Source organism: Lactuca virosa, chromosome 5 (assembly GCF_052849685.1).
Source record: "Lactuca virosa cultivar CGN04683 chromosome 5, Lactuca_virosa_CGN04683_v6, whole genome shotgun sequence".
NCBI classification, from domain to species: Eukaryota; Viridiplantae; Streptophyta; class Magnoliopsida; order Asterales; family Asteraceae; genus Lactuca; species Lactuca virosa.
The window spans coordinates 211,613,874-211,622,626 of NC_136430.1; the positions used below are offsets into that span (position 1 = coordinate 211,613,874).

At 32.3% G+C, this 8,753-nt stretch overlaps 1 long non-coding RNA gene across 23 annotated transcripts; it reads right to left on the reverse strand.

The window, feature by feature from the left end:
- Positions 1–3,029: 3,029 nt before the first annotated feature.
- Positions 3,030–8,326, reverse strand: LOC145114842 (uncharacterized). Of its 23 annotated transcripts, none has more exons than XR_013711272.1 (9): positions 7,655–8,325; positions 6,072–6,979; positions 4,855–4,987; positions 4,724–4,777; positions 4,446–4,502; positions 3,804–3,904; positions 3,581–3,621; positions 3,413–3,495; positions 3,030–3,330 (listed from the first exon to the last, which is right to left on the reverse strand). It is a non-coding gene; the product is annotated as an uncharacterized LOC145114842 (long non-coding RNA). The 23 variants fall into 23 exon arrangements; XR_013711269.1 differs by having other exon boundaries at positions 3,804–3,920; XR_013711270.1 differs by having other exon boundaries at positions 3,804–3,938.
- Positions 8,327–8,753: the final 427 nt, after the last annotated feature.

Genomic DNA, 8,753 nt, shown 5'->3' on the forward strand with positions numbered 1-8,753 from the left:
ATATATTAGCCAAATAGAGCAGAAGGTAATAAAATTATCAATTTATCATACTCAATCATGCAATATTGCAACACATTTTTTTCCTTTTCCTTGTAGTTAAATGCATCTTTTTCTTCCCTTTTACAAGTCAGATCAAAAGAAAGCAATGTTTGGTTAAAAAGGAGATTGACCCCATCATCACCCAAGATGACATGAAGAATGCACCAAAAACAGATCAAGGTATTAATATGCTTCACAATTTGAGTAAATTGATGCAATTTTTCCTTGTAGTTTCAAACAAGGTCAGCTGATGAACCCATGTCAATAAACTTCACCTGTGAGAAATGTGGTAAATGTTGGCGTGAGGACTAAAATTAAGACCAAGGGAAACCTGCATTTTTGCCTCAAATATTGAAACAAAGTGTTTCTATTATACTTTTGGTACTAATGAAATAAAGGTATGATTTTTTTTATCTGTTTTACCTTTTTGCTAACAAACATGAATCTACAAATGCTACTAAAATTCAGAATTCAGCTTCAGGGTTCAAAAGATGGGGACGAAAAGGTCCATTTATCAGATATTGTGATTTACACGTGAATCACTTGTGATTTACATGTGAATCACTTGTGACACATGTGAATCATTTGTGATTTACATGTGAATCACATGTAATTCACATGTAAATCATCTTAATTATTTATTTTTTCTAACCAAATAGTTTATTTTAATTCCTTCTATATTGAGCTTCATGAATCACTTGTGATTACATGTGAAACACTTGTGATTTACATGTGAATCACTTGTGATTCACATGTGAATCACTTGTGATTCACATGTGAATCACTTGTGATTCACATGTGAATCACTTGTTACACATGTGAATCACATGTAAATTATCTTAACTATTTATTTTTTCTAACCATATAGTTTATTTTAATTTGTTTCATTTTAGCAATATATCACAATTGAATCACATATGAATTACATGCTATTCACATGTAAATCACAAGTGAATCATATGTAATTCACAAGTAAATCACAAGTGATTCATATATGAATTACATGTGATTCACATGTAATTCACATGTAAATCACAAGTGAATCACATATGAGTTACATGTGATTCATATGTAATTTACATATAAATCACATGTAATTCACAAGTGATTCACATATGAATTACATGTAATTCACATGTAAATCACAAGCGAATCACATGTAAATTTTATATGAATTACATGTGATTCACATATAAATCACAAGTGAATCACATATGAATTACATCTATATGCACACATGTATTTTTGTGAGCTTATTGCATTAATCAGTTTTTTTAAAATTTTCTTGTAGCTTTGGAAGAGTTTGTGGAAAATATTGAAGAGGTGAAAATGATAAATTAAAGAAAATATGGAAATCTTGACACGAAGACATGAAAACGCTTTGAAATTTTGTAGTATTTTTTATTGTTTTAATATTTTATTTTGTATCGAATAAAATACTTGTACTATTGTGTTTATAGATTATTAAATAAAAATGGATTTTTTTTATATGATTACTTACGAATATTATAGTATAAGAAAGATACATATATGTACTTGAAAAATATGCATATATGCACCTAAAATGTTGATTTTTTTGCTAAAAAATTAGAGTTTTTCTTTATTAATATTCTAGTTTTTTTTTAATTTATTGATTTTTAAAAATTTACTTTAAAAAAATGCAGTTTTATAAAAAAATTGCAGTTTTTTTTGGAAAAATTGCAGCTTTTTTTTTTTTGAAAAAAATGCAGTTTTTTTAAATGTAGTTTTTTTTATAAAAAATGCAGCTTTTTTTATAAAAAAAATGCAGTTTTTAAAAAAAAATCATTTTTTTAATTAAAAATGAAAAAATCTCCATTTATAAAAAAAATCAAAAATTATTTAAAAAAAAAATTTTCGAAATTTGATTTATTATGTTTATTTTTAGAACTTTTCATTAATATTTCCAATAACAAAAAAAAAATTAAACATTAAATGAGACCGGTAAGATGACGATCATGCCCTTAATGAGTTAATTTTGATCTAACGCTCCATCTTTAGTTATCAGGTTCTCGGGAAACTATGAGTTCTCAACGGGTATATATATATATATATATATATATATATATATATATATATATATATATATATATATATATATATATATATATGGAGAAATTAAATATCCTCCTACTTTTCCTCCTAATTATCTTCCTACCCACTTTAAATGATGACAAGTGTCTTAAAATATAATTAATTTTATCAAAATATGACACATGTCACCATTTCAAAAGGGTAGGAAGATAAGTAGAAAGAAATGGTAGGAGGATATTTAATTTCTCATATGATATAGTTTTTGGTAGGTAAGGGTAAACTAACGAGGGAAACATCAATATGTCCAAAGTGAGATCATAAAAACGATGACGGATAAGAAACTGAGGGCTATGCCTGAGACTAGGATTCTCATGTTTGTGGTCCTATATTTTGTTGCACTAACTCGATTGAATATTTGCCAAAAATGCAACATATTTTCCTTTTTTTTTAAATGGTTTTAGTAATAGGGGTTTTGTTGGACGATTTAAAAGTTAAAAGGGTGTAAAGAAGTCGTTCGAACTTTCTTTCGATTTCAACAACCGATTTGAATCTTTTTTAATGTAATATTAGAGTTTCAAAGATATATTAATGGTGATTGGAAATTAAGATGTATTCAAAGTGTTATCTCATAATATTTAGATTTATATTTTAGGTATTTCGTTCTAAAAACTTAATTTGAATATGAATATTTTGTTCGGGAGATCCCTAACCCCACTATAAATTCTATAATATATAATATATTCGGTGTTAAAGTTGCTTTAACGTTTAAACAAACACTAAATAGTATATATTACATCAAATTTGATGCCGGTAAATAATAATAGATATAACAATTATTTTTGTTATAAACTAGGGAAGTCTCCCTGCTTTGCGGGGGTCGGATTTCAGTTAAACCATTTGCGAGATATTTTCTTGATATATTTATTGAAATATACATATTATCAATCAATTGCATAATCCATTAATGAAAAAAAAAAAGTCAAAAACATCATAATAGCATTTTACATTGTGATTTCTTTTACTAAATTAATGACAAAGGCAATGACATTAGAACATGTGAAGTTGCACGTAACGAAAGACACATGAATGTCAGTTTTAGGGTATTGGTCTTTGTTGAGTTATGGTCAGTTCCAAAATTAGTGATTGGTAGTTTGAAACATTTGCCATTTGAGTAATTTACTTCTAGCCGAGAGAACTTCAAAGCTTTCCTGAAATTATAACCTTATTTGTCATGACAATCTGCAAATGAGATGACCAAATCACGTTTATTCAAGTAAACAACTCATATTTTGCTTTAATAATCTATTAAAACCTGTCTTACCTTACGACCATGTTGTTTGAGTTCAGCCATATTACCAAAATATCCCCTATTGACTTCATATTTGCTGGCCAAAATCGCAGAAACTTCAACAAAAATTCAACCACATCTTAGACAATAATCCAATGAAGATTCAAGCACAATCATGCAACAACAAATCATAATACTTACGTCCCACGATGATATTTGTCGATAGCATCTTTATTTCCAATCTGCATTCAAATTTGGATTTGTTATTGATTACAAGACGATAACCATAATAGTATTATAAGAAATAGAAAAAACACCAATTGTTGCTCAACAACATCATAAGTCAAGCTCATGTAACACAATCACATGATTTCATAATGTCCAGGATTTGGTTTCAGCAAAATATAATATCAAATTAATTTACCTAATAGAAATCAAGGAACCAATCAGAGGCATGTGAAAAAACCCTAGTTTTGGAGCCGCTCTTGTAGCTTACTTATGTGTCTATGTGCGACAACATGGAATCTGGAATAGACGGAATCTAAGAAAGAAGAAGCCACTGTGATTTTGAAAATTAACAAACTTCAACAATACCCCAAACAATCTCAACTACATTCATTTAATAAATAACTTAGCAAAGTAGCAAACTGTTAATATAAAAGAGTTAAATCACAAAAATGACAATAATAGGTAAGAGTATAACACCAAAAAATCGCAATGAAAAGCGTCCATTGTCTAATGGATATACAAAAAAAATTATCAGGCCTATATATGATATATCAACTTCACTTTTGGAAATAAGAATGTAGGAACAACTCTAGACCATTGATCATAATTAATCTTGTGATTATAAATTAATGAGAAGTTATTTACTAAAAGGGGTAAAAAGTAATCTTAAATTTAGATTCATTATTTTTAGTTATTAAAATCTCAATTAATTGGTCTGTAATGGTCAAGAAACAAATATGCAATTTACCATATCAACCTCCAACTACACAATGAGATAAAATAAAGACCGTTTTGCAATTTTACCCTTCGCTTCCATTTCATTGCTTTAAAAGATTACCTTTAAAAAGCGGGAAATAGAAAATGGATATAAGTTATGCATCAAAAATCTGTACACCTGCATACAAACACCAAGTCAAGTATCATTGTACTATGAAAAATCGAACCAGACAATTTAAAACCCAAAATGAAGGAAATATTAAACGAAGGTAAGTTAATCTAATGGAAAAATAGATTAAGATAGGTTTTTTGTTTGTCTGATTCCTTTACATTTTTCATTTTAGATAGTACTTTTGATATTTGATGGTAGAATCCTTAAGTAGCTTCATAGCATTTTACCATAATCTTAAATACATTATTTCCTTTCTTTCCCTTGACCACCACCATTTGAACCTTGAAAATGAAAACAAAAAATATGATTTCTGTAACAACGTAAATTTCCAAAACAATTTTTCATTTTTAAAACATACTTTCATTCATAAGGTGTTATCAAAACATAATGTATCCAATGTTATCATGACAAAACATATCCCATAATCTCAAGACAAACTCCACGAGTGTGTACGGATCATGCCGGCGCCTTACCGCGATCCTCGCTAGTACCTGAAACACATAACACAACAACTGTAAGCATAAATGCTTAGCGAGTTCCCCAAAATACCACATACAACACATACGCCTTTCCAGGCTATAACTCTGTGGGACCTTCCGGTCCAAGTGTCTCAGGGGACTTCCGTCCCAAATCCCGGTAGACCTTCCGGTCCTACCCGTATCGACCTTCCGGTCCGTAACCTCCCGACCTTCCAGTCCATATCATCTTGACCTTCCGGTCCTTATCATACATAACATTCATAGCACATACATATCACATAACAGCATACAGCACATACATCTCATAGCATATAAGACCTTCCGGTCACACATAGGTACCCTTCCAGGTACAGTATAGTGAGAAGCCTCACCTCAATGAAGTCGGATAAACTCTCGTGCTCAACGTCCCGACCTAGCCTCCTCTTATTATTCAAATAACATTCGCGATCAATATTCTCTCATAGTCTCATTTCTAAAGATTGGGTAGAAGGCCATTCTACCCCTCCCTGAACTCCCTTGAATCAGTCTTGACCAAAACCCTAAGGTCAACGGAAGTCAACGGTCAAACTTTGACCCGACTCGTCGAGTGCACATGGGCGACTCGGCGAGTCCATGCGGGTCCTCTAAATCCTTCCAGCCTCTCTTGGCTCATCGAGTCATCCCTCCACTCGACGGGTTCCTCCTATCACGAATCGCGGGGCAACCCCGACTCGACTCGTCGAGTCCACTTATGAACTCGGCGAGTTGCTTCCATGCTCACACTCAAATGACCTTCTGAGGTCAGATCTGCTTCTCTAATCTATAGATCTGACCTTCCCAAGCATGATAATCGCGTAAAGGTTCGAACTTTAGGCCCATGCATCACACTATCACCTCTATATGCCAAAATAACCCTTAATATGATAACCTAAGCCCCAAACTCATAAACGACTGCATAAAGCTGGAGAATAGGGACTCTCTGGACCTCTCAAGGTCCAGATCTGATGATATTGACACAAGGGGACATCACATACACTAGATCTCTTACCAAAAAAAAGAGAAAAAGCCCTAGATTCATGAAATCTATTACTCAATGAAAATGGACATGAATCCTTACCTCCCACAGCAGCTCTGCACCAAATGATGGAAGATTTGAGTCCCACAAGACTGCCTAGCTCGAAATCCTCCCTTCCCTTTGCTAAAACACACCAAATAATGATGAATTAGCCATCCTCTTGCACTACAAACGTACTCTCTGCTCTCTAGGGTTTCTCAGGGGTGTAATGGCCGCAAATGAAGGCCATAAAGGCCTTTAAATAGGGCACAGACCCCGAAATTTAGGGTTTCCGCCGCCAGCGCAGACTCGTCGAGTCACCAAGCCGACTCATCAAGTCCAATCATTAATCCAGTCATCAAATCGCGATCCTACTCGACGAGTCTAGGCGCCAACTCGTCGAGTCCTTCTCTCTAACTCAAAAATAATGAACAATATAGAATACCTGGGAACCTGGATGTTACAATTTCAAAAAGAAAACTCAAAAAAACTCAGAAGTTAGAAGTTAGAATAATAAGAAAACTAAGAAGTTAGAATAAACAATATCTTGAGTACTTTGTCTGTGTTCGAAGAAGAAAGAAACGTTTGAGTACTTTGTGTAATCGAGTCCAAAAGTAGAAACCAAAAGAAGAAACAAAACCGTAAAAAATAATGATTACAAGTTAGAAAAAAAAAAAAAAAAAGATAATAACTGAGAGTATGAGTATTAGTTGAATCCAAGTAAAAAAATTACCCTAAACATCATCTTCTCCCATTAAAAAATTCAACCATACCTCAAGAATGGTATCAATCCGATTGGTAAGAGTGCTCCAGAAGTGCAGAGATCTCTCTGATAATTGACCTTAAGCAGATATCTAGTATTTTGCCTGATGAGTTTCCATGAAAATCCAATATAATTCACTTTGTCGTTTGTTTTCTTGAGCCCCATTAACATTCACAACTTGCACAACCTAGCAACTTCTAATTGGGTACTGCAAACGAAAATTTAAAATGCTATCTGAATAGTAAAAAGGGTTAAGAATTATAAAAATTAAGAAAATTTTCCAAATTATGGACAGTAACCTGATGATTATACTATGAAACAGAAAACCAACATGGATGCATGAATTCAAAAATGTATTCATGTGGAGTGTAACTCTGAATGAAAACTCAATACAACAGAAAATCAGGTAAATGGGTAAAATTGGAAGAAAAGAAAAACCAAAGCCTGATATTTGGAAAATACATCATGGATTACCTGCACACTTTTGGTTTACTTGGCCATTGTAAATTGGATGATTAAATCTACAATTACCACCAGAGATACACACTCCAGCTCTTAAATATTGTATGCAATTAAATACACCAGGTCATCCTAATATGTCATTGAATCGGAGTATGTAGCTTCTAAAATCCCATAATTCAATTTATATATAAAGAGGTTTCACATAATTTAAGCTAATAAAGCCTCTCCGTCATACAAATCAAGGAATTTATGGAGATTTGCTTGCTTTAAAAACAGTTAATTAATTTAAGATCAATTTCTAGATTCAGAGCACATAAACAGGGAAAATTTGGGGATGATAAGCTCTAGTTGTGGACGCAAATTTATAAAATGGTTATGGTAATATATTGCAAATACAAAAAATTGAGTTCAAGAGATTAACCTAGAATGCAATGAGCTGCAAATCTGACAGATTGATCTAAGCGATTTGAAAATTGGGGCTTCTTATTTTTTGTAGTCGCATTCTATGGTTTTGAATCATTCCTTACACCTACAGCATATGCAAAAGAAAAGAGAAATAGATGAAGAACGGAAGCATAATCTTAGAAGTCATCACCTGGACCAAGATGAACAGTGGATAGAAGCATTTATGTTAACAATAAATCGATTAAACGATTCTCGAAGCGATCTTGGCGTCCCAAAATTTCTGTGACCTCGGAAATGTGGTGACATTAGTTGAGTTCGTTTGTTTGGTTAACAGAGGGGAATTTGTTGTAATTGATGTCAATCAGCGTATTGAAGAACCTGAACGCCACCATCACTCCCAAACTCTCTAATCTTCCTTCTTAACAGGAAATTTTTCCATCGTCTTCAACCCCAACTTTGGAGAGATTGAGGAAAGCAACAACGGGTACAGCGCGACGATGAAAGGGGTTGGAGGCGGTGGGAAGACTAAAAGGTGGGAGACAAAGAGGGTTTTAGAAAGAACGTATCACCTGATCAAATGGATTAACTAACCCCGGTGGTGGTGGATGGTAAACTGAGAGAGAACGGTGAAGCGGTGGAATGGGTATGCATATGAGAGAAGATGAAGACTGTAAGGCAAAATATGGGAAGGTGTAGATATTTGACGCGGTGGATTGTTACGTGGATTAATTACAGTAATCAAAGTGGGTGTGGTAAAGGAGAAGTCGACTCGTGTACATGATTAACAGTATGTTTGACCGGTAAAAAAAATGAAATAATGCTGAAGAAAAAAAAAACAAAAAAGAAAAAAAAAATCAAATCACAGAAAGGTACTGTTCACCTTGCACTTGTAAATATATATATATATATATATATATATATATATATATATATATATATATATAATATATAAATGTGTAATATCATATACAATTTATAAAGTTATTATAAAAAAAGAAAGTGAACCAAGTTTGTAAATCTAATAAATATAAAACTTGTTTTTGACAAACTATATAAGTCAGATATAAAAGATTATGTTTAAACTTTAAACTATGTTTTTTATTATTAAATATAGT